Genomic DNA, 27054 nt, shown 5'->3' with positions numbered 1-27054 from the left:
CTCCTGTGCTTAGGGACTGAAAAGCTCAGAAAAGAGGAAAATAATATAACATGGTGTGTTAACAGTCTTGGAATTAAAATTAAAAAAAAAATAAGCAATTGAAATTTTTAATACATCCCCATTTTTTAAAAAACACAAGCTGAGGAATAAAAAAACTAAACTTGAACTACATTAGAGGGAAATACTTAAAAAGTAGACTAATTGAAGAGTCCATGATTTTCTTTGTTTCCTCTTTAGAGAATTACCCAACCTCTGAAATTATTAATAGTTTTGTATAAGACTTAATTTTTTTCTTGTCAGTTGCTCCTAGTTAGTCATCAAAGTTCTCCAACCCAAATTTACTTAATGGCTATATGGGCATATTTTACTACATTAGACTGTCTTGTCATTACAGGGATTTGATTATAGAATTTGTTTAAAAACCTTAAACATAGTGCATGGTTATCTAGGTTCTATGTCCATCTTTTGACTTGGAATTTACATCTTCCTTATCTCTGTAGGGCACAAAGAGAGGCATTAGAGTCGGGGCGGGGGTAGAAAGAAAAGGCACAATCCCTCTCTGAAGAAATCTACAGAGTAGTTGGGGAGAAATGCACCAATGATTGCAGTGCAATGTGGGAACAGGTAGATGGTAGATGGGAAGTGGAGCCAAAGTGCAGTAACAGGGCCTTCAAGGGTGCAACCACCACAAGTCTTGAGTGAGATCAGAGAAGGCTCTTACGCAGTACAACAAGCAAACAAGGGAGGCATGACTTTCACCAGTTTTCAAAGTCATGAAAAATAAAAATATCACACACTTAAACTTCGATCGAAATGAACTTTTCCTTTTGCTAGAAGTTTAGGGAGTTTTGATAAGCACTGGTTTGTAAGGTACTTTCAAGAGAGCAATGGAGGGTAGCATAGCTTATTAGCTCTCTCCTTGGATCTATGACAAATATTAGTAACTAATTATGACTTAGAGTAAGTTACCTAACCTCTTTATGTCATGATTTCTTTACATGTAGATGGGTTTAAGAAGAGTATTTATCTCATGTAGTGTTGCTGTGAGGATTAAGGGAATTCACATGCTTAGCAGAATAAAAGTGTAGTCAATATTAACATTATTATTATCTTGACAGCTTCAAAGATGTGTTCATACTTAGAGGGATTTTCTTCATAAGCAATCAAGCCAGATGCCGATTTTTTCCTCCATTCATCTTTTAAAGCCGAGTGTCTGGAAGGCAAATTAGAGGACATTTTCTTAATCGGTGGCATTGATTTTCACTTTCTCAACATATCATTGCTCATTTGTATTGAAACATAATAGTAAATGCTAAAACAAAACAAAATAAAACAAAACAAAAAACCCATTGGCTCAGTTACAGAAAGAGTCATGAGAAGAGAGCCAGTAATTAAGGAGGCACTGGGCTTCACCGAGGGTAGTGAATGGGCCATGAAAAGGGCATTTTCCATGGTTCACACATGAGTGAAAAGCATGGACCTCAGAGCCCAGGAGCTCTCCACACTTTCTAGCCCTGCGACCTTAGGCAAGTCATTCAACAGCTCTGAGCCTCAGTTACAGATCTTGAAATGAAAAATACAATTTATGGAAAAAATAGAGAGAATGAAAGAGGAAAAAAAGAGAAAGCTTCCTCTGCTTTTTTTTCCCACAGCATTTTACTGAGCTTTAAATGGAAAGATGAGTGTAAAAGTAGTGTATAATTTGGCATTCAAACTTTAATTTTTCTTTCTTTCTTTGATCCAAAGGAAACCTGTACACGAATAATAAAATTATGTTTACCTTTTTCTATGCTAAGTGTTTGATTCCTCTCCCTGCTTATGGCTTAGTCAGGGATCACCCAGGTCAGGCTTCACAAACCTGGCAACACCCTAGAATCACCTCAGGGGCTTTTAAGAAATGCAAATGTGTGGCCCAACCCCTAGGTGTCCTGACTTCCCTCTTCTCAGTCCAGCTCAGTCACTGGCAATTACAGGGCGGAGAAGGGATAAAAGATGTATTTGTAGATCATTTATGAAAGAGTCAGAGTTGGAAAATGACTGAAACTTTTAATTAAAGAGGAATGAAAATCTCGTTCTGCTTAATTTTCTAAAGCCACATTTCAGAATCACAGCCTGTGAATGAAAGCAGGTTAGCGGTGGCCTTTCCACCATTACAACGTTGCTTTGGCTTATCTTGTTTCACTTTTCATAGCTATACTGAGAAAAGTCCTCCTCTTTTCTATATACTAAATTTCCATAGGTAAATGCAAGGAATGCTCTATTACCTAATTGTGGTGCATGAAGCCTTTTCCAGTTTGCTATCACCTGCTCTTGGTTTTGACTTTGAATCTCTTGATCTTCCTCCCCACTGACAAGAACTTTCATCTTCTGAGATGTCTGTGTGAAACTTTATTAATCTCCCTTGGGCAAAATTCTTTAGCAGGCTCCACATTTTCCCTTCTGTGCACTCTGCCCTCTTCTCCCCATCCGCTCTTTAGAGAGTGGGGACCATGAAATTTCCTCTGGGCCTACGGGTAGGCCAAGGGCAAATAGAGACGTAATAAAGGAGAGGTTTGTAAGCCCCACTCCTAGCTCTGGTCATCATCTTCCTTTATGAGAAATCCAGAGGTCATTTCCCAGGAAGGGATGGGGCCTCCTCAGGGTATAGATCCTTGGAAAGTGAATAGTCAGCAATTTATTTCTGGATTTGTATGCCCAGGAAACCTGAGCAGCCTGCTTTGACCAACATGATTTGTCATCTAGCATCAGGGGCATTTTTTTTAGGTCCTTGGTTCCCTGTTCTGAGAGAATGGTTATAACTTTCAGGAATATCTAGTTTGTGGCCAAAAGCAGGTCATTTTTGACTTATTAGGAGAAAAAGGAACTTGGGGAAAAAACAAATGGCCTTTGGAGAGGAGAAAAGTTGCTTCTAGCCATAAAAGTAATCCATGCTTGTTATAAAGGTTTGGGGAAATGAAAGAAGGTATATAGAAGTGAAATCAGCGAATATTCTCTAGCAAGAGAGGTAAGACTTGTTAGCACTTTGCTGCATTTTATAAACCATTTTTTTTCTATGCATGTAGAATAGTCCCCAAATTAGAAAACATTAATATGAAGTTTGTATACTATTTCCTACTTAACATGATTTTAATAGCATTTTGCACATCAATAACTATTGGCCATGCACTTTTTTTTCCTCCTTAAGTGTCTCTACACCCAACATAGAGCTGGAACTTACAACCCTGGATGAAGACAGCATGCTCTCCCAACTAAACCAGCCACGTGCCCCTAAAACAGTCACTTTTGATGACTGCATAATATTCCACTGTGGGCATGTTCTTATTTTTAACAATAAAATCCCTTATTTTTTGAATATTTTGTGGTGTTTTCATTTAATATAAGTGAAGTCTAAAATATGCCTCTGTGCACAAACTTTTATGGGTTTATTATTTTGAAAAAAAAAAAGTTCTATAAAATGGGACTTTTGCAAAGAAGGATTATGGGCTCTCAATGCTTGTTTCCAAACTGCACTGGGGAAAGGCTGTTCTTGCTTATACTTGACAAGTGGAATACAGAGCATGTGTTTCAACTTACCTTTGCTGAGCAAAGCACATCTTACTCCAAACCACATTTCTGGCTCATTTCCCTCTAATGGATTATAGAAAACTGAGCATGAACTACTGTGTTTCACCCAATCTAAGACTCCAGCAGTTGTGTGATGTACCATAATAGAATATAGCACTGAGAAAGAAAAATTGTCAAGGGTTAAATTAGGATGAACCATCAATTGTAAGACATACCCCAATTGCAGAAATGTTCAAGTGTGAAAACTTGTACAACTCAGAATGAAAGAAATATGCATTTAATTTTATTTTCTTTGGACCTTTTGCAAGTGGGTCAAGATGGATGTGACATCAAATGCAGGGACAAGGGCTGTCTTTGTCTGAGGCACTGACATAGCCTCTGGGCCTTCTCTGCATCACTTCCTCACCTCCAACCCCTCTCCAAGATTGTCCGCACCATACCTATCATTACGGTTCCTCTAATGACCCACCTGAGTTTTCTCTTCTTTTAATTATGCTTCAGAATCATAGGGCTGACTTTAATGGAGTCATCTAGGGACAGTGTGGGGTGGGGGTAGGGCGTAGGAGTAGAGTTTACATACTGAGTTCTCTTGAAATTTTAACTCACCTGTCTCTTACAACACTTTGGTATGACTCAGTTATTTTGTATGACCACCCATGCTAACCCAGTTCTTTCTTTTTTAGGTCAATTCCTACCATTCTAAAAACTTACTCCCCAATTTTTTTTAAAATTTTTTATTTTTTATAAACATATATTTTTATCCCCAGGGGTACAGGTCTGTGAATCACCAGGTTTACACACTTCACAGCACTCACCAAAACACATACCCTCCTTACTCCCAAATTTTGTAACCATTTTTCCCTACTTATGTAGGGAGAGAAATGCACACGTACACACATGATTTACAATGCCTTCTCTCCTCTCTCTGGAGTATGTGTGTATGATATACATATTATATATATGTATATATCATATATACATATGTGAACATCCATGTACATATGTGTATATATACTTCTAGAAAATATATATATCTTCGACTTATAAATACATATTTTATACTAAACACCTTGTACTTCTTGGAAGAAAGAGGGTATTCATATATATGTCCATATTGAGAAACACATATCCATACTTTATTAATCTATATATTTCCCAGAAAAATATAATGTATATATTTATAGTCAGTGCCATGGAAGAGACTTTAGCTATATCTTTTTATTTTCTTTTATAAGCAGGTTAGTATGTAATAGCTTTCTTTTCCCCACCAGAGTTCTGAACCGATTGAGATAAACAAAAGAATAGCTAAATGAAGATCAAAATATCATTCTATTTCTGATAGAGGGTGAGCTGGAGAATGCCATCTAGGCATGAGGTACAATAGATTTACTACGCAACATTGTCCAGAGCTCGGCCTTCAGGACAGGTAACACTGGACCACTGTAACCCTCCCTCTCCCCCAAGAGGAGCAGGTATTTAATTTCAAAGGTTACTGCGTGCTAATGAGCAGATGAGAATGCGTGCCTTTCCAGGGTCAGTCAATTCATAGTAGGGGGAATGGGTGAGCTGGCCATGCCGGGCGTCTCTGCGTACCTCACCCATTATCCATGCCACTCTGCCACCAAGGGGTTGGTGCAGGGGACCAGGAGCATTAGAGAAAAAAAAAATAAAAACCCTTCCTCTTGGAAATCTGATGAATGGAAAAGACAGACTTCTCCCCCGTCATGGGCCTTTATTTTACAGAGGAGAAAACTGAGGCCAAGAAAATTTCATCCTCTTTGTCAGAAACATGTACCCAGTTAATAGCAGAGTCAGTCTTATATTTTTCTTCTCCTGGCTCCTACTTTGGTGTTCTTCTCCAGAAGAAAGGGAGCTGATGGGCTAATTCATAATAAAAATAAAACCTACTGATTCGTTCAACTAATATTTATCAGACATCCAGTGTGTGCCAGCCACTGCCTGGTCCCCGGAATTAGTGCTGAACAATACAGAAAAAGTATCTGCCTTCTTGAAATTTACCTCTTAATTGGGGAGACAGATAATAAACAAGCAGCTGAAAGTAGGCTACATGCTACAAAGACAAGCACAACAGACCAAGAGTGACAGAGGCGACTCTTAACAGAGGGCATTTTGGGAAGGCTTCCATGAGTAAGCGAGAGTTGAAGAGAGGAACCAGCTATCGGATTTCTGCAGGAAAAGGGTTCAGCCTGAGGGAATGGCTGACATCTTAGAGGCCCACTGAGTCCCAACATGCTTGGTTTTGAATGCATATTTTGCTAATTTAAGGAGAGGGAAAGGGACACAGAGGGTAACAATCAATGAGTGGATATTTTGGTCCCCACATAGAAGATGAGTACTTTCTCCTCTTCCTAAGGCTAATCTCGCTAGCAATTATCAGCAGATTAAACTCCTGGGTGGAATGTCCCTAGAAGATCTTGCAAGCTCCCCTTTTAACTCTCAGCTGAGCAGTATTATTCTAGGTTACTCGTCTGGAAGAATGGCTTGGAATGATCTTTATTGTCCTTTGGTTCTCCCATGCTAATAATAGCGCAGCACCCTCTGCAAGCAGGGACTGCCATACACATTAGGGGCGAGAGTCTCTCAAAATCCTCCACTGTTGTATGGCTTGTTTGCTGTCATCCCTTATTAGTGAAGGTGTCACAGTCCCAACTCGTATCCTGTTGGGCATTTAGTATGTTTCTAGTGAATGCTTGTATTACATTGATTTTGAATCACCAATGGCATTAAGTGGGTAAACAACACAGCTTTAGAAGAAATCCTCTGAGCTTTTGGATATTAAGATATTCTTAACTTCTGCTCTATCTTTGTTACAGCCAAGTCCCTGGTAAGTTCCAAAGGATTGTATAGCCTGGCTCATCATTAGGCTAGGGATCCATAAAGCTTATGTTTCAAGCTAGCTACTACTGTCACTACAGTGTGACATGATAGGGACCCACAGTGGTGTGAGATTTCAGGGAAACTGCACATTAAGAGCCAATCCATTCAGTTCACCTGGAAGAAAAGTCATTGGGCAAGAAGTGGGAGGGTAGCAATGCCCGGGAACATTAACTCGCTCAGCATGGTGCTGAGCTAGTGTCTGTCAGGGGGGCTACATAATTAAGGTACGTAGACTTTCCAAACTATGGGAGGGGAGGAGAGGTAATGGGGACTGGAACAGGTCTGGAAAAAGCTGAGCTGTGTGTGCGCATTAGTGTCTTTAAAAAGCACAGGTGAGGGAAATGCCTCTCGGAAGTAAGGAAAGAGAATTGGAGGTGGCTAATCACCTTTCTCTCTACATTCGGTCTCTCTGTGGAAAGCCAGGATGGAAGAGATGGGGAGATGAAAGTGTGCTGTGAATTAACAGCAGAGGAAAAGCCTTGGGTGCAGGATGAGAATACCCTGCCCACCATTGTATTCTCCCTTCCCCCAATGTTCTCTAACGCAGTGCCCGGCAATAGGAGGGGTTTGGTTCTTATTTGTTGAAACATTTAATAATGTTTGACTGAACAAATGAATGAGTGTGGTACCTTGAGTCAAAGCCCAGTGTGCTTTTCAGGGCCTACCTGATCAATTGGTCTTCATGTAAAAACGAATTGTATAGAGAGAGGCTATTTAAGTGAACTCCAAAGTCACATTGTATCTAACAGGATGACTTTGAATGTACTCATCTCAGGCTTTTGGAAAGTTGAGAGAGGACTGTGACCATGAGGCAGAAGCATAAATAGGAACCTGTGCCTAGACTTCCTATAACGGAAATATTTATATGAAGCCTTTCATTGTAGGGTTTGTCATACCTCTCAATTCACTATGAGCAAAAGTTTTACTATTGACGCACACAATTCACTTCTGCCGACTTTAGCGGGAACTTCAGAAGTGCCTTAAAGACCCACATAGGTTACACGTGGTCCTTGAGACAATGAAGTTCTTATCTTCAGTTTCTCTCTGCCCAGCATATTACTTAATTGTGCTCAGTTATCTAAATATGTGTACATTTCTTCACACCTGTCCACCCAGCCTTCATCTGCTTATCTATCTACATCTATCCATCTGTCCCTCCACCCATTTCTCAAATTCTCCATTCCCACATCTAATCATGCATCTATCCACACTTTATCCATCCCTCCATCAGTCCATATATTCATTCATCCATCCATCTATCCATCCATCCATTCATCCATCCAACCATCAGTCCAACTGTCCATCTGTCTGTCTGTTCACCCATTCAATTCATACTTTATAAGCACATTTTATGTGCCAGGTTATGTGTATTGGGAATAGACCTAACAAAGACATGGTCCTCTGTCCTAATAGCTCATTGTCATTTCTGTTATGAATTACAGATACAACATGTGGTTTAAACTTCTATTGCATTTTAATATTCGTATGCTTGTCCATTTGCACAACTACAAAATTAGCTTGTTGAGACCATGATTTGTCCCAATTTCCTAATCATATTGATGAGAAATCTGTGGATCAGGGAAGGTATGCAATTTGCCTCAAGTTTTCTCAACGGCTGATGGCAGAAGAGAAACCAAGACTTAGGTGTTCTCAGTGATAACCCAGGAGAACTCTTTCTATCACCTCCTGTGCATTCCCCCTGCTTATGCCTTCAGGTAGTGTACATCTGGGGCCAAAGCTGAAGTGGGTACTCACTTTCTGAACAGGATGTAGATTCTATGGATAGTCTGAAGTCTGGGTCTCATTATTACCCAGGAAGACCACGCATGCCATGGGAACAGGACCCTGATGAGTCTTCAAGAAGCCAAAAAGAGATCAGGGCTACTGCATCTTTTAATTTCTCTAAGAATATTTATGGTGTGTCATTAGAGGCCTTCAAGCCTGCACAAAACACTGCATTTACAGATGACACCCACTTCAGTAAGAGCCTAAAGGGGGACTCATTAGCAGACAATTAGTTATTCAACTTGTTAAACATTAATTCCTCTTACGCCTCTGGTCTGGCTAGCAAAACAGAAAAGGGGGAAATAGAGCTCAACTCTATTAGAATTGAAATAGAGGGAAATAGAGCTCAACTCTAATAGAGCTCAACTCTAGTAACTCAAGTTACTAGTCCTTATCAGCAGCCCTCCTTTTTCTCTATAGGCCTAAAGATTGCTTTGGTATGTGCTTCATTACCCTTGGGGCTTCATGGAGAAAGAGGCCTTCTAAAGAGTAAAGTTTCCTCTATTTTTTTTTTTTTAAGTTATGAATGGATGGTCTTTTGCATACAAGTAACATGGTAGTCTCAAACTCCCACCATAGAGGACAGGCACCAGATGTCTTGGATGCTGAAGTTTTTAAGGCAGTAGACAATTGGCACATAGGACTGTGGGTGACCACTGACATAATGACCATTCCGTGGGAGAAAAGAAGACCCTGTTGCGAGGATTTGGCAGAGGAAGTATGGGGCAGAGAAAGGGAACAGGGAGCCTAGATTCTAGATTATCAGCATCTAGAAATTTTGGGGACGGAGAGGGAAAGGAGATCATTCAGGAAAAAAGAAAGGCACAAAGCCAGTAGACCAGGGATGCTGCGTTTTTCAGTGGAAAGCTGCAGAGCCACATCTAAAGAGCCATGCCAGCTCTTCTGAATCATGGCGCAGGGTGGGGCTGATTGGAGGGAGCAAGGTGTTAGGGCTTGGCCTACATGCTACAGGTTTGGGGCAAGGTTTTCGAATCAGCAGATCCCTGCTATCCACAATGGAGCTAAATAGTTAGGGAGGGTTGGGTGGAGCAAGACCACCAACCTGCAGGGCCAGGACATTTCCAGAACTGTTCCTGGGTCTCACGCAGCAAAGTGGTCGAGGGTGAAGATGCACTGGTCAGAAATGGCCGAGGTACCAGGAAGTAAGGACAACATAAGCCTGGGTTTCTTAGTCTTATGAAAGAAATCAACAGTTTAGGGACAGAAAGATGTTGGCACCTAACGAGAGGGAGAACAAAGAAATGAAAGAATGGGGACAGCCCTGGTGATATCAGTAGAAGCCTTTACTTAAAGTCAACTGTACCCCTAGATTCACTAGTAAATGAGCCAATACATGCTCTCCTTCTCCTTAAGTGACTTCAGTTGACCTTGTAGCATCTGCCACAGAAGGTGTCCCGAGCTAGCCAGTTCTGGTTCCAGGTTAGGACTCACCTTGTGTTAAATTTTAAGAAATAACTGTCATTCTCCCAAATGGCCAATAGACACATGAAAAAGTGCTCAACATCACTCAGCATCAGAGAAATACAAATCAAAAACACAATGAGATACCACCTCACAGCAGTCAGAATGGCTAAAATTAACAAGTCAGGAAAAAACAGATGCTGGCAAGGATGCAGAAAAAGGGGAACCCGCCTACACTGTTGGTGGGAATGCAAGCTGGTGCAACCACTCTGGAAAACAGTGTGGAGGTTACTCAAAAAGTTGAAAATAGAACTACCCTGTGACCCAGGAATTGCACTACTGGGTATTTATACCAGTAGATATAGATGTAATGTAGATATAAATGTAATGATCTGAAGGAGCACATGCACCCCAATGTTTATACCAGTGACATCTACAATAGCCAAACAACGGAAAGAGCCTAGATGCCCATCAGCAGATAAATGAATAAAGAAGATGTGGTATACATGTGTGCACATACATGCATGCACACACACACACACGCACACACAGAGGAACATTATGCAGCCATGAAAAATGAAATCTTGCCATTTGCAAAGACGTGGATGGAGCTAGAGGGTATTAATGCTAAACGAAAAAAGTAGATCAAAGAAAGACAATTATCATATGATCTCGCTGATATGTGGAATTTGAGAAACAAGGTAAAGGATCATGGGGGAAGAGAGGAAAAAAATGAAACAGGACAAAACCAGAGACAGAGACAAACCATAAGAGACTCTTACTCTCAGGAAACAAAAACTGAGGGTTGCTGGAAGGTGGGGGGTGGGAGGGTGATGGACATTGGGGAGGGTATGTGCTATGGTGAGTGCTGTGAATTGTGTAACACTAATGAGTCACAGACCTGTACCCCTGAAACAAATCATATATTATATGTTAATAATAATAAAAAGAAATGGAAAATATTTAAAAAAATAACGAAAATAAAGATGTTGCTCCAATCGTAAAAGAAAGACAAAAAGAAAGAAAGAATTGTCATTCTCTGAGTGGTTTGCACCAGGAGTCCAGGAAATACAACTCCTCATGGTACAGACCCTCTTTATGTTATAAATAGGAACACCCAGTCTCAGAAAGGTGGAGTCGGCTATCCAAGGCTATGGAACCTTGTAAAGCTGTAAAGCTGATTCCACAGCCTCTGAAGTTCAGGTGTTTTCCTCTCTGCCATGTGCTTCACCCCACCCCCCTCAGTGAGGTGAATTCCCATTATCATCCTGCTAACCCCTTAAGGCTTCCAATCCACTTTTCTGCCTGCGGCACTGTAAGTTTTCTTTCTCTCTACCCAACAACACATATAGGTCTCAGAATAGGACCCTTGATCATGGCTGGGGACAGCTAACTAATTATCTGTGCATAGCAGGGCTAATGAGCAAGACACACATTATATATATAAAATAGAAGCTGAGTGTGTGTGTATGTGTGTGTGTGTATGGAGCCTCTGTCTTTCTATAGAAGCTGCTGCTCAGTAAATATTCATGATATAACTCAGGAGGACTATATATTTTCTCTTGCAAAGTGCTGCTAATGCGGCGTGGCCAGTAGGGTTTGGAGAGGAGCCCCTTTCTGCCCTTCTCTCCCACCTCCACACCCGGACTCATCTCAGGTAGCTGTGCCTGTTCTGCATGCCTGTCTACCAGCCTGCCAGGTGGGTCTTCCCTGTTAGTGCCAGCCTGCTGCTTTATGTGGCACTGTGTGACTGATTTGATGACCTGTGACCCGACTGTCCATCTGGACACTCAAGAGTTCGCCCGGCTGTTTACCTTTTTCTGCTGTGACTGAATTTCCATCGCCTCTCTCAGCATCTGACTTGCAAACCACTCTGCTCTGTCTGATAAACGGATGAAAAGAGAGAGTGACCTCCTGCTGCCAGTTCCACCCTGAGCCCTCCCCATCTTCGATCAGAATGCACCTGTGCCTCCGGGGCTCCTGCTTTCCCCTGAACTTGCCGTTGCCGCCACAGCCACCACCCCAGCTTGCCGTGTGTGTGGGGCTCTGTGAAAGGAGAGACGTTTCATTTTGCACTTGGCAGGCGCTGAACTCAACTGGACAGCGAGACCCAGGAAATATGACACCATCTGCTTCCTGCCATGTTCTGGCTCCCGCGTTTGATGTTGGGGCATCAGCTGGTACCTGAGTGTCCCAGGTCCGGTGAAGTGAGCCATTCAGGAAAGGCCCTTCTGACACTTTCATCAATAGCGCAGTTTACACTGGTCAACCTGTGCTGCCGAGCTTTTTTCCTTCTTGACTCCCGTAGTAAAAATGGCTTCCTGCATTCTAAGGTTTCCACACACATGTAAGTATATAGGCAGGTAATAGAAACATTAGGTTATTTGGACATCTTTGCATAGATGTGGACTTTTTTCTGCTATAAAACTAGCTTTCTTAGATCAGTCCCTGGCTGCCTTGAACTGTATCAAGTTGTGTGCTTTGGTTGCCTCCCCATTCCAGGTGGGAGCGAGGTCCTCAACTAGTGGTTAACTGAGGATTAGGCACTCCAAAAGGAGGATTAAGCCAACAACTGTGTCATGGAAAATAGGAAAGACCGGTTGGGCTTCCTCCATGCTGGGAGTGCCCAAGCCAGCTGGCAGCATTCGGGGCCATAGGAAGGTGCAGGAGCCATTTCCCTCTTGCAGCGGCCCTTTGCAAATCTCAAATTTCCCCGAACCTCTGACCTGATGCTCTCTCTTTCTGGAAGCTGCCAGGCAGGTGGCATGGGCGATGCATTCAAGGCTGCGTTCTTTTCTGACTCAGTGGTTGTAATCCCTTTGTGGACAGACAAATCAAGCCACCTGTGCGGGGTATTAAAAATGAAACAAAATGCAAAAAACAACACTGCCGATCTGTTAATGAATTTTCAGACTGAAAGTGTGCCATCTGGAACAGACACAAGGGCTTCTGGAATCTGTGTTGCTTCTCTCCTCTGTCTTACGATTTTGACATGGTTTTGGTTAGCCGTTTCTATTTTGATGCTTAAAGAGTGATATTCCACAAAATCTGAATCTTAATGGAAGATGTGTGCTTTTCTCATTTAAGTTGGTTGGCTGTTTGAAGAATTATGGCATTGCCAATTTGTCCTGGTGGCGTTCCTGAGAAAATTCTTTTAGGTCACCAGATTGTTTCCTAAATTAGCTGAAGCCTTTAAGTCCTAGGTGATAAGGAAGATGAGAAGATTTGTCAGTGTCGAGTATGACGTTAGAACAAATGCTGTGTTTGAATTGTAAGAGAGGCATTGGTTTGTTGTTTGTTGTCTTTTTTTTTTAAAAGGTTTTATTTATTTATTTGACAGAGAGAGAGATCACAAGTAGGCAGAGAGGCAGGCAGAGAGAGAGGGGGAAGCAGGCTCACACTGAGCAGAGAGCCTGATTTGGGGCTCCATCCCAGGACCCTGAGATCATAACCTGAGCTGAAGGCAGAGGCTTTGACTCACTGAGCCATCCAGGAGCCCCAGAGAGGCATTGGTTTTAACGAAAGATAGAGAAAGGGTGGGCTGTTCACGCACATATGCGCAGGCCATGACCCTTGGTAAGCAGACCCTTACCATGACTTTAATAAGAGCCATGGCTATACTTAGCCAGCCCTACAACAGACACATCCTACTGGACTTTCTTCAGGGATGACTGATGAAATGCACCTGTGCATACATACATGCCTACAGGCATGCTGTAGTACAAGCCATTGTTGTTACACCTGCTACAACCTACGGACAGAATTGCTGTCCTCCCTTTGACCAGATGAGGGTAAAACCAGAGCCCCTTCCCATTCACCCACCTCTGCCAGGCTAAGTTGTCCCCTATGAGGAGTGGTGAAAACTATAACCTATCCTCTGATCCTGGGGCTGGAATGAAAAATGTGCTCATGTTTTCAACTCAGAGAGTTATATGATTATGTTGCTTGTATCATCACCTAGACTCTAGTTTGTTTAATTACTAATATCTGCTGAGCCCTGTCCTATTATTTAAGATTCTATTGTTTAATACATCTGCCCCTTGGACATTTGTAGGGATATCTATGTGAACATCATGGTAGTTCTTCATTGTCCCTCCTTCTTGACTGATGTAGGATTATGGGGATGGTCCATTCAGTCCTTGAAGGGATCAAGAAGGCTGTGCACTCCTGTAAGTAAATCCTGGCTAGGACGTGAGTCTGGTCAGCAGTTGGCAAGCTGAAAAGAAGGCTCTACAGGCATGGCGCCCTGCAGCAGTGGTCACTTTGTTAGCACTGAATGATAAGAACCTCGGGCATCTTAGAGGATGCCATGTCCTCGGCAAAGAGCCCACCACACACAGAGAGCAAAGGATTAGAAGTCCCACAATGGAGATCCATTAAATGCTGTAGTGTTAGTAATAATTAAGCAGCGTTTTATGATAGCACCAGCAGGCTAGTCAAGTGAATAATTCTTTTCGAGGTTTTCTCTTTCTCTCCATAGGTAAAGGCTTTAGATGGATTTATGACATTGGCTGAAATGAATCAGTGGATGAATGATTACAGGATTTGGATGTGGTTAAGCCAAGATTAATGCCACTGATTCCTGAGAACGAAGGAGATGACTGTCACCCAAGTAAGTGAACTTGCAGTTCAAGATGTACAGGCTTCTAGCCAGCAGTTCAAATTCTCAGGGCACATACACACACACACACGACCTCAACCCAAACCCAGCATTCCCGTGGCACACAATGAAGGATGGTAAGCAAACAACAATAATGATGGAGGGCTTGAGATATGGTGAATAAAATACTCAACGTGAGTAAACTGCTGCTTACTAGCATTCCCAGGTCACAAGGGTACCATTTAGGCCGGGGCCTTAACGAGGTCATTTACCTTTACCTACACCAGCACCATTACCTTAATTGCTACTCAGCCTTCATGGAAGTGTTTATGGGTAAACAGTTTTCACCAAGGGAGTTATTAACTACCCCCTGGATTACCATAGGATCAGGAATCATAAAAATAGTAGCAATTGTAGTCATAATAACCTATGTTGTATAAGTATCCGTTATAAATGTCTTAAATTTTCACCACCACCACCACCCAGAGCAGCTTTAGGGTGAAGCACAGCATAAGAAACAGAGCACTGGTTATTAAAAAACATGGATGGATGAGAGAGTCTTCCTTATTCATCAAGTCTGGAAAGCATAAAAGAATAAAAGGGCTGCCATAACTTGACCTACCTATTATCTCTATCGTCTCATATTTGTGCTGAGGAACTAGTGGTAGGCATGTGAATGTCCTCACAGTAACTGAGGGAGGAAGTGTGCTAAGTAAATATGTTTTACGCACATGCCCAAGGTCAAGGTGGAGCCAGAGTTCTGTAAATAGCGTCAGTTCCACCACCATTGGCTCATTCGATGGCTACAGGACACACAAAGAAGTTGAAAACATGTATTTCAATCCGTGCCCAAGATATTTAACTAAATTGAATAGATTTGGGGGCCGTGGAGACCCAGCTATCCCATTTTGGGGATTGCTGTTCCGATCCCTTGCCATGGGTCTATCTAGTAGTAGATTCACTATAGACTGAGAAACACCGAAACTGAATTCTTGGTTGAGACAACCTAGAAATGGCTCTCGCATCAGTCCCTGGCTGTCCTGAGCTGATGTTCCATCCATATGGTCTCCCAAAGTCCTTCCTGCTTCTGAGCCATTGTGATAAGCCTCCTCTCTCTCCTCAGTTGTCCGCATTACCCACAAAATGAAATTCACCCTGAAAGAATTTTATTCGATGCACTCTGTCTTTGGACCCTTTCTTTCTTCTCTTGCTGTCTCTTACAACTTCTCTACCCAATGTAGCACTCTGGATCATTTATGCCCCATTCTTTATGCCCTCCTGGCCAGCAGAAAGCAAGATGATGTCAGTACGGTATTTCTCAAATCGATCAATCAAAAGACCACCTTTAAGTGAAACAAATGATCATGGATTTCCATAATGACATGTTACAAACAAATTAAAAAGTGGGTTTGGGCATCTGCAAGGATCTGGTAGACTGAGTTTTGATTCTCTTTCTTGGTCATTAGAGAACAAGGTGGTTCTTCTTCCAAAGGGGCGCCTTTGAAACATTTGAAGAAAACAATCCTAGATTCTTCAAGCGTTTTCCTCATCAGGGTAACATTTCATGTTTCTTCAGCTGTTCCTTACAGGAAATAGTTTCAAATTCCCTTCCATTCAGCTTATTTCTCAGATGAAATCCAGTTGTTCAATGTCTTTCTTAAAGCATCAGCAGTACGACACCCAGACACCTCATTCCCTTGATCTGGATCCCGCACTTCTAGACTTGTCATCTCAAACTGTTAAAAGACTTTTGCAGCCATATCCTATACTATTAACTCATGTTGATCTTGCTGTCAACTCAAAAGCCTATATCTTTTAAAACACATGCATGACTATTATGAAACCAACCATCCTTCCTTCTGTATTTGTGCAGCTGGTCTACTGAGCATAAATGAAGACCTTCACATTCAGCCCTGTTAAAATCCACCTTTTTAGTAAGCCCCAACATTCTAGCTTCTCAAGTCTTTGATGATCCTGATTCAATATTTTGATCTCCTAACTAGGTCCCTCAGATGAAAATTGATCTACATACCATTTTCGTACTTGGTAAAATGCTGCTGTCACAGTCCTACCCTCAAATCAAAAAGAGACCTGTATCAGGCTAGGTTGTAAGCTGAAAACTCAACACCCACAAGAATGAAGAGGTAGGTAATACCAAGTGGTCACGCAGAGTGTATTAAGGTGTTTCAGTTCTCATTGATGAAGAACATGATTGTCAGTAACAGTTTGCCGTCCAACAATACCGAGTGGACCTTGGCAAGTGATGGGTGGAAGGTACTGTGTTACTGTGTGGCCACACTCCGGTGGTGTTTAAACTAAGGCTAAATAGCTCTTGGCATTTTTTGACAACTCAAGCTGCAATGATGTGCCATATATGTTTCATCTTAAGATATGGCTCGTAATGCAAACTAATTAAAATAGGGTGCAACAAAACCATGGACCAGTTCTCCTTTCAGGCAAGGACATATACCTTGCTCCTGCCCTCAGGAAAGTCTGCCTAGCAACAAGGAGATCACAAGCAAGACACTATCCCCTCCTCACCCCCACCACAGCCAATACTTCGACGCTGCTAGTGGTAAATGCAGCCCAGAGAAGGGGCAGAGCAATTTGCTTGTGTGTCACTGATTAGGTGAATGTTCACACACATGAACAGAGGGGTGATTTCTCAGGAAAATCATAACTGACCCACTCTATTGTTGTTTTTAATTCTCTTAACACACACACACACACACACACACACACTGAATGAAAGAATGAAGGAAGGAAGGAGGAAAGGGCCTTTCCAAAGTGATCTGGGATAAACTCACTGCTGTTTTCCCAGGTAATAAAGATGGCTATCTTTGTCCAGAACAGATGCTATGAGATCATGTCTCCAAGAGATGAACTGAGAATGAATTCACTTAAATTATGGTGCTCACAGAGAGGATTTTAGCTGAACATTTGTTCATATGATTTATGGCACCCTCCATCCGGTGGAGTCAATGCGAAAAAATGAAACTTAATTACAGCATACAGACAGCAGTTTGCTTAAAAGAGAGCTAAAAGTTTGTGGAGATTTTTTTGCTTTTTTTATTTTTATGAGACAGGAAACTTATCCTAAAAGAAAAAGGAAGAAAGCTTTATAAAAAACATTTGCAACTCATCAGAAGTGTGGGTCTGGCCTTTAGTGTTGGGGGAGGGGAGGGCGCTAGCTGTGATTCCACTTGGCCTCTAAGCAAATTACCCGCTACCTCCAGGTCCCTTCCCACCCAATTCCTCCTCCAATGCTAGCCTCTCCAGGATTCCCTTTTATTTTAGCCCAGGCTTTCCCTTTAGGGAAGAGAGTAGTATTATTGTCCTTTCTTCTTGGCAACTCAAGTCTGGAATTTTAAATTTATAGTTTAAGAACTGTTCCGGTGTTTATATGGCTCAGAGGGTGTTATTATCAAATCCAATTAAAAACATTCCTTCTGCTAATAAAAAAGTCAGCGCCTTCCCATTAAACTAGGACCCACCCTTAAGTTAATTAATGGCTGTTAGCACCTTCTTTGCGTTCAAGGGTCTCTAGGGACCCGGCTTCTGAGGCAAAGCAGTCTAATGGGTAGGTCAGTGGATTAGTTTGAGGCATACGCCTGACCCCCACCTTATTTTACATCTGAAGCTGAGTCTCATAAACTCTTTATATCTTGAGATCTCCCGAGATCCTGTCCAGAGAGGCCATGTTAATGGTACTTATTTGGCGAAGTTTTTTAAGATCTACAGATGAACCTGTCTGGTGAATAATACTAATGCTTATGATACTCATTGAATGATAATTGGCCCTCTTTGGACCATTTAGGATTCAAATGCCTCCACCCAAATCATTTCCTGAACAGCAGCCAGCCTCTGAGGGTTAGATTTAGCTTTTTCACTTAAATTTGCAAATTGGCACTGGGTTCATCAAGAAAGAATATCTAGCAACGAAATGATACTACCTAACATTTGGATAGCATTTTGTATTTTCAGCATGCTTTCAGGTAATACATTATGTAACTCACAAGCAAACAGCATTTTATCTTGTTCAGGTATGCGAAGACAGCAGGATTCCTGAATTCTCAAAAACTCATCATGAGCACCTCTGAGACCAACTGTGGGGTCTATTTTCAATAGATTTTGCAGTTAAAAAAAGTGATCGATGAGTCCATTTCCCCTCCAAGAGTCAAGTGAATTTATCAGCTTCTGAGTCCTGCTTTCACCTAAAATAAGGTGCAGGTCTGGGCGCTTGAGCTCAGATTCGGGGGACGCCCACCCAATTCATCCTCTTCTCCTTATTACTCACTTACCAGTTCTCTCTCACTGCCATTGCTGCTCCGGTAGCTTTAATGGAGGGCATCAGCCCCGAAGAGCAGCTCTACAAATGTGTGTGTCTTCCCCGTGCCCGGGAGAGAGGGAACCTCTCTCACCGAAGCCTCACCTACAGACAATTTATCTAACAAATTCCATTTCCTGCATGCCATTTGCCAGTATTTATCTTGTGTGTGGGCTCCCATGGAGGATCGTCATAAAGGATTGTTCTGTTACAACCCAGAGTCCTATTTTTCCATCTGAATAATGAAGAGTCTTCAGCTCCCTTTCTCTTTGGCTCCCTACTGCTTAGATAAGATGTCCATAATCAGGATGCTTAATATGAAGGATGCCATCTGGGTTATGTAGTTTTTTGTTTTTGGTTTTGTTTTGTCTAGAAAGGGGCCCTCTTTGTAATTTCTCTCCTTAAAAACAAAGTCTTGGGGCACCTGGGTGGCTCAGTGGGTTAAAGCCTCTGCCATCGGCTCGGGTCATGATCCTAGGGTCCTGGGATCAAGCCCCACATCAGGCTCTCTGCTCAGCAGGGAGCCTGCTTCCCGCTCTCTCTCTCGGCCTGCTTCTCTGCCTACTTGTGATCTCTGTCTGTCAAATAAATAAATAAAATCTTAAAAAACAAAACAAAACAACAACAACAACAAAAACAAAGTCTGTTGAATTTGACAAGCATCCTTCCTTCCCTCTCTCCTCCGGTCTTACCTCTCTTCCTCCTGTCTTTCCTTCCTCTTTCCCTCCATCCCTCCTTTCCTCTCTTCTTCCTTCTTCCGTACACAAAAAATAGCCAGCCTGTTCTATGTCAAGTTGTCTTTCTTCAGAGATTCAAATATATAATAATAAAATGCCACTTATATAATTTACTTGACAGGTAAACTGTGCTTTGTCTGACAGTGTTTTAAATTAACAGTAACCTAAATAGCACACAGGACTCTCCATAGGGAAGTTGCTTTCTTCTCCTTCATTTTTTAATCTTCCAATTGCAAGCCATTCATTTTTACATTTCCATGTTAAAGATAGGACACTAAAAGTGCATTACCTTAATAATCAATAACTCAGTGGGAGGTCCTAATGGGGAGAATTCACTGGAAGTTACATTCCAGTTGAAGTAGCAAAGGACCACCATAGGCCTGCAGGCTATAATTAGACAACCATAAAACTAGGAGGTAAAGGGTGGCAGACTACATTAGCAGTAAAATGCTCACTTGCAAGTAATAAGTCTCGAATCTTTCATGTCTACTCGAGTGTCACTTATACTTGAACAAGGAAAATGTTATGTTAAAGAAGAAATTTACATTTAGGATCCCTAAAGCTTAAGGACTGGTGAAGGTTAGTGTGGCAATGAGAAAACAAATGAATACAAATCTGCACACTTCACAATTTTCACTCAGTGCCCCCTTCCCTCTCCCCTTCTCTTCCAGCCACCCGTTTTCCGTCCCCCTCCAGGGTCTGAGAAACATCACAGAATTTAAACACAGGAAACCAATATAAAAACCCTCTCATGCAAAGAAACAGTGTGGCTGACTTTACATTGTTTCTATTCATGGCTCGCTAGTTTTACATTTTCTGATCAGTGACGGCCACTGAGACCAGGAAACCAGTTTCTTCAAGAGCATCAGTGGACTGTCTGAAGGCCTTGCATTATTGATTTTCTGCTCGTAGATTCCAGTTGCTCTGTCAATCATGGGCCAGAAATACAAGATGGCAGTCAATAAGCAAAAGGACGGAGCTCCCACGAAGACAACAAAATAATTCAAAAAGATCTGATGGAAGCAGAAAATGCCAAAATCCTCAGGAGAAAAGAAATCAGACGAGCCTTTCTGGAAAGGAAAGTCCACAGGGCCCCCAAAGACACATTATCTTCAAAGGGGAATATGTTTTTGCCAATGAATCTGGAATTTGTTCACCCAATTAATTCATTAATGCAAACACTTACTAAATGTCGGTTGGGCAACATTATAGGCATGGATGTCACAATGAGGAATGTTATTCTCCTGCTATTGGATAGAAATGTATAGGGTAAACAGGAAGTTGCAAGAACGTGTGCTGAGCACTGTAGGAAGGGTAAGTACAAATGGCTTTGTGACTACAGGGACAGAGATGCGTGTGGTAGTCCCGGCAAGTAAGGAAAGATCCCGGGAGTAACAGTTGAGCTGCATCTTGAAGAACGTTTAGGAGTTCCACGCACAAAGGGGGAGCAGAACACTCCAGTTTGAGGACTTAGCATGTGACAATCACCTTACACTTGCTCACTTTTATTCACACAGATTAAACAGGCGTATGAATTATTGAAAGAGGCATTCTTCAGACTAGACCATGAACTGAACACTCTGTTACGTTGGTTTTCAACTGTTTAATGATTTTTCCTCTCATCTTCTATGAGCTGTAATCCCACAGTGTCTAACTTACACTTTGTGCAAAGAAGCTGCTCAATAAATATTTGTTAACGGATTGATCAGGGAGAGGAAGGCTCAGCGTGAACTGAAGGAGAGAAGCAAAATATCTTTAAGGAGTTATTAAGTGTCTTTAGGATCCTTTAATGTGACTAAAAATATTAAAATTATTAAATGGTGAAAAGACAACTATGGAAACTCAAGAGGATAGTATCCACTACCAATTCAACATGCGGGTAATGGGATTTTCTGCTTGATGGGATTTTCTGGTTAAAGAATAGCTATCTTAAATCTTTTAAAGTTGTATTTGTTCAAGTTGCTACCACATCTACTAGATAAGGTGCTAAGCATTCTTTCCATTGTTTCCTGAATAATCTGACTCCACGGCTCTGTTCCTCTCCCAACTGGTCAACCTCATTCATTGGCTCCAGCCACAGTGGCTCTTCTGAAAGCTGCCAATGTCTTTCCACCTCAGGACCTACTGATAAGTTCGTTACTCTTTTTCCTGAAACACATTTCTTCCCCTATAAGGTATGAGGGGTTTACGGGTCCCCGGGGAAGGCTGGGGATCAGTCTCACTGAGTTTGGCCTGTTTCCCTTTCCTCTAGGAAGTTGCCACTAATCCTTACAGCTGTCCATATAGCACTGAAGCAAATGATTTTCAGGAACTCACCCCCAAACCACTGCAAACCGCCTCTCTGCTGTCTGGCTAGGAATCTTTGCAACTGCCCCTGGAGAATACCACCTTCTCTTCTTCTCTGCCTCCCACTCATTGTCTAACTCTAAACTAGGACCACCAAAAGAGGAGGATTCTGGGAAATGTATTTCCCTGTTCTGCTATGCAGTGAGATTGCATCTGAAGAGTGGGTGGTTAGGTTGAATTTACTACAGATACTCCAACACCTTGGCCAACTTCTACACAACCTTCATTTTCCCAGACTCTCTCCTGACCCCTAGACAAGACAGTGCTCCTCGGTCATAGTATTTTTCTTAGTAACACTTAGTACAATTTTAATGTTACGGTTATACATTTGATTATAGATGAAGTATTTTTCTCATCCTCTAGAAGCACTAGTTCTTTGGGTTTACCTAAATACCCTCTCACCATTTGCAACCTATTAGGCTCTCAATAAACGTTTACTGAAGGACCAAATGAAGTACCTCCATTTTTTTTTCAATGATTTATACTCTGGGGGTGCCTGAAAGTCATCCTTTCTGGATGTTGTACAGGGGTGAGGTTTTGATGTAGGTGCAACAAGTTGGAAGGGATTGACTTAAATCAATGATTGAAGGATAAACTTGGAAACTGTTTTAAAGGTTAATAGCAGGGAGGACAATTGGGCATTCTCTATCAAAAGTTTTTAGAATAGGTGTATCCTTTGACCTAGAAATTCTAAGAATGTATTCTAATGACATTTTAAGCTGTGAGAGAGATTGATGTCTAAAGATTATTCATTGCATTATTCATTGCAGCTTCTGGAAAGAGTTGTCCTTACTCTGTGTTTATACTTCCACACCTACCACTCACTTCTTAACCACTGTTGTATGGCTTTAGTGCCCATAAACCCACTAAAAAAGTCTGCCTGATGCCAGTGAGGACCCCTTTCTCATCAATAAACCCAATGGATATTTGTAGTTTGTATCTTCCTTGACTTCTCAGAGCAGTCCTGTGGATAGTTTTCTCCCTTTTAAACATCTTCCTTCCCCCTCTGGCTTCTAGCAACTTGACTATTCTTCTGCCTCTCTGTCCCTCCTTTTCTCAATCTCTTTTGTGAGCCTTTCTTCAACTGCTTTGTGGTTTTGCTCTGGGTTCTCATCCCTTTCTGCTCTCTGTGGGCAAATTCATTCTTTCCTATTATTTCAATTACCTTTCATATGTGGAAAAATCTCAAGTCGATCTCTAGACTGAAAGGATTTCAATACATGCAATTGGCTACTGGATATCTCAATTCAGCGTGTTAAGCTCAACTTATTTAAAACTGAATATGTCATCATTTCCAGCAAATGTGCTTCATTCAATTACTTTTTCAGCTAAAAGTATGAGTGTGTGTGTGTCTGTGCGTATGTTATGGAAATGGAGATGAAGAATCTTTTTACTTACTTCCAGGTAGGCAAGTGGACCAGCAGCAGGCCATAAGTAGTGCATGATTATTCTTTCCAATTATTTCTATTTACTTCCCAGTTAGGAAATTCATTCCAGATTTTGGCAATACAGCACCGTCAAGTCCTGATCGAAAGTGTTTTGGGTTTTAGACTCCCTCTTTTTCTGAATCTTTTAGGGTATTTTATATAAGACTAAAAGAGCATGGTACCATTTCAAACCAGAACCCAGAAGTATCACTTTTAATGGCTGCATAGTTCCACATATCAGAATTTATTTAGCCATTCTCCTATTGCAACATTCTAATAAACAATGAGTTCAGAAATATTTTAGTGAATTGAGGCCCCAGGTTGGTGAGGCTGCACTGAGTATAGGCTTCACAATGTACTAATGTTTGTGAGTCTGAGAATCTTTAGCATTTGATATGAAAGAAGAATTCCTAGCAGGAGTATATTCACCAGTATTTCTGTGTTTCCTTAAAAGAGATCTTCCATATTCTGAAATAATTTGTTAGAAATAAAGCGGAAAACCATCTTTAAGAGATTGGAGGATTATTGTGTGTTTTATACAAGAATGGCCTCATACTTTAATTATGGGAATCTTTGGCTCTGCCTTGGTTGAAGATTACAGAAGGATAGTTTTCAAGATATTCTTGCCTATTGACCTCTCATAAATCAGTTCAAGTACAAATACATCTCTGGAAGCTTGAAGAGAGAAGGAAGATGGCAGCTTACTTTCCAGAGGAATAGGACTTCCATTTGATTCATTTGAATAGTAAGTGAAGTTTTAGGGTGACTTTTAGTATGCTCAGATAGCTGTACATCTGTCCCATGGCTTGACTTTGTGTAGACTGAGAAAACACCAACATACATGCGTGAGATTTAAAGTGACACTAACCTCTTGCTTGCCTCCACTACCTCTCCTTAATGAGCATATCTGCTCTCAGCAAACCTTTTCTGGCTTGTTATAGTAACTTAATCAAGTAGCATGTAAATCATAAAAGTTTATTTTGTTACCCAGGCTAGCCACTTGTTCTGAAGTATATAGAAGTACAAAATACGGACCATTCTTCAAGAAGAAAATAACGTCACTGAGAAGAGGAACTATGTGTTTGAAGTAAGTGGAATATAACTTAAGTACGTTGGCGGTCCTAAGTGTGAAGATGGAAAAACTTAAGTGGAGTGGGTAGGAGGGCTTGGCAGCATAAATACAGTAGCGGTAGTTGTGTGAAATGAGTGATTCAGGATGTTCTGCTCAATACCAGAGGGTGGGACTGGAAAAGAAGTGGGAGTTGGAGCAAATCATCTTGGAAATTTAAGTCAGAATTGACCTGAGAGCAGAATGGTCTATGTTGAGAGAGAATGAACTTCCTATTACTGAAGTCATCAAGCAGATGCTGGAGAAGCACTGACTGATACTGTTATGGAAGGGGTGCAAGAGGGAGATAGGAAGCTGGACAGGGGATCCCCCAGATCTATTGTGATTCTAAGAGTCAATGCACTGCTTACAAAGCGGAGATGATGGAACTTTCTACCAATTAGATAGCGTTTTATATAGATAATGCAGAACAAACATTGTTTTGGTAGACTTGAGTGAAGCATTTCTTCTCCAGATGTAACAGGCTGTGAACTTGTCAGTGTGTGCATTCTTCTGGGATATCATCCCCTGGCTTCATCAGATTCTCAAAGTTTCTACCATCCCCCAAACACATCCTGACCACAGCAAGAGAGCACCCTGGTTAAAAGCATTTTCTCCCACCTCTTACTATGTTTCAATGAGTGAGAATTCAATGGTGAGGTAGCGGTTGTCTAACAGAAAACAAGATCCAAGAGACAAAGCCAGGAGAGTTAAACACTGGTGGTAGGAAAGAAGAAGAGAAGGGACCTAGGGAGAATGGGACTGTCAGGGGGTGGAGTAGGGTGGTGGAGGGGGTATGACTCTTTTTTGCATTGGCTCAAACTAAAATCTTTTTCTTCCTCAGGGTAGCTCCCTTTCCATTTTCGCAAATTGTACCAATGTCATGTGAGGGTTCTCCAAAGAAACAGGATAAAAAAGATATGTATACTTATGTTTATACATACATACATACATACACACACACACACATATATGCATATATATATATATATATATATATATATATATATACACACACATATAAACCTGCGTGTGTACTTAAATTAATAAATCTCTTAAAATATATGAGTATTATTTTAAGGAATTGGCTCATGTGATTTCAGGGACTGGCAAGTACAAAATATGTACATCAAGTTGGCATGCTGGAAAGCTGGAAGGAGTTGATATTACAAGCTCAAGGCAGAATTTCTTCTCCTCTGGGAAAACCGCAGTTTTTGTTCTGATCTTCAACTGAACCGAATGAGGCCCACACATATTATTGAGGCTAATCTCCTTAAAGTCAACTGATTGTAGATGTTAAAGACATTTACAAAATACTGTCACAGCAACACTGAGATGAGTGTTTGATTAAATACATGGGTGCTGTGGCCAAGCTAAGTTGACACATGAAGTTAGCCATTACCACCGTTATGCCAATATTTTCCAGGCCAACAAACTGAAAGTGATCATTCTTTCTCATGAAATTTTATCATGCTTTTATCTTAGAAAGGAACACAGGAAAATCAGTTTTTAACGGAAGTGGAATGAGGTGAATGGAATACCAAGAACACACACAGAGCCTCGTGCACAGCTGGGTCTAGGGCTGGCTAGTAGTCGCTGAGCCATTTGCTCTTCTTTGCAAGTGGTAGCAGTAGTTTTGCTCTTATTCATCTCATTTTGTCTTGGTGTGATGGATGGCTTAGATTATGCATAAAATTTCTGAGTGAATGATGTAATCCACTATAACTCACCAAACTGGGGAAATAGCAGATATTAGCAAAAAACCCATTAATGGTGTGCCTTTAATATATCGCATCAATATCATAATAATAGTTGCTGCTGTCACTTGTTGTGGCATATCCAACAATTGCAAAATCATTGATTTTTGCTGGTGTGTGTTTGAACTTGCCTGAGTTTGGCTGTAGGACCTGGGTTGACTTCACATCTGCTCTGTGGCTACCGGGCCTCTGAGACATCTCATGGTCTGTCTGACTATTCATCTCACAGTCAGAGCAGAAGAGCAATGCAGGAAAGTGGAAACATGGGATGCCTACAAACTGTCACCTCTTCTGACATTTTATTGACAAAAAAAGTCACATCAGTGGGGTGGGGAAGTAGATTCTGTCTCTAGTGGGAAAAGTTGCAGAGTTACATGGTGGAGATCACGGATACAGAGAGAGGTGAAAAGTTGGGCCAATAATTCAATCAACTAAGTGTATGGTAGTCTATTAATTTTCTATGGTTGCTTTGACAGATTACCACAAAGTGGCTTAAGACAACAGAAATGTATTCTGTCACACTTCTTCAGGCCAGAAGTCTGAAATTAGTTCTGGGCTGAAATCAAGACGTCCCAGAATTGGGTCCCCCTGGAAACCCGAGGGAAGAATCCATTCTTTGTCTTTTCCAGCTTTTGGTGGCTGCTGGTATTGAGTTGTGGTTGCTTGGCCCCCATCTCTGCCTCCAGGGTCACATGGCCTCTTCTTTTTCTGTGTGTGTGAAGTGTCCCTCTCCCTCTCTCCTCACGGACACATGTGGCTGCATTTAGGGCCTGTTTGGATAAGTTAGGAGACTTCTCTCTATCTCAAGATCCTTAACTTAATCCTATCATTTACATATTAAGTAATAATTCATGTTTTTAGGAACTAAGGTCTGTTGTCTTCGGGTAATATTTTTCAGCCTATCAGGGAGAGCAACAGCAACCATAGAAAGCTCACCGCATAGAAGATACTAATCTAAGTTTTTATATATGCTAACTCATCTCATTCTCAAAACAACCTTTGATGTAGTTTCAGTTATTGTCCCCACTTTCTAGATGAGGAGAATAAAGGCAAAGAGAAGAAAACAACAACGTGACCATGTAC

The 27054-nt window shown here is 41.4% G+C and overlaps 1 long non-coding RNA gene across 1 annotated transcript; it reads right to left on the bottom strand.

The window, feature by feature from the left end:
• Positions 1-1022: 1022 nt before the first annotated feature.
• Positions 1023-12860, bottom strand: LOC309843031. Its single transcript, XR_014299909.1, has 4 exons — positions 11633-12860; positions 11484-11551; positions 3574-3625; positions 1023-1213 (listed from the first exon to the last, which is right to left on the bottom strand). It is a non-coding gene; the product is annotated as an uncharacterized lncRNA (long non-coding RNA).
• Positions 12861-27054: the final 14194 nt, after the last annotated feature.

Source organism: Mustela nivalis (assembly GCF_964662115.1).
Source record: "Mustela nivalis genome assembly, chromosome: 10".
NCBI lineage: Eukaryota > Metazoa > Chordata > Mammalia > Carnivora > Mustelidae > Mustela > Mustela nivalis.
Note: the sequence above shows the minus strand (reverse complement) of the source record. Positions and strands in the feature narration are given on the sequence as shown.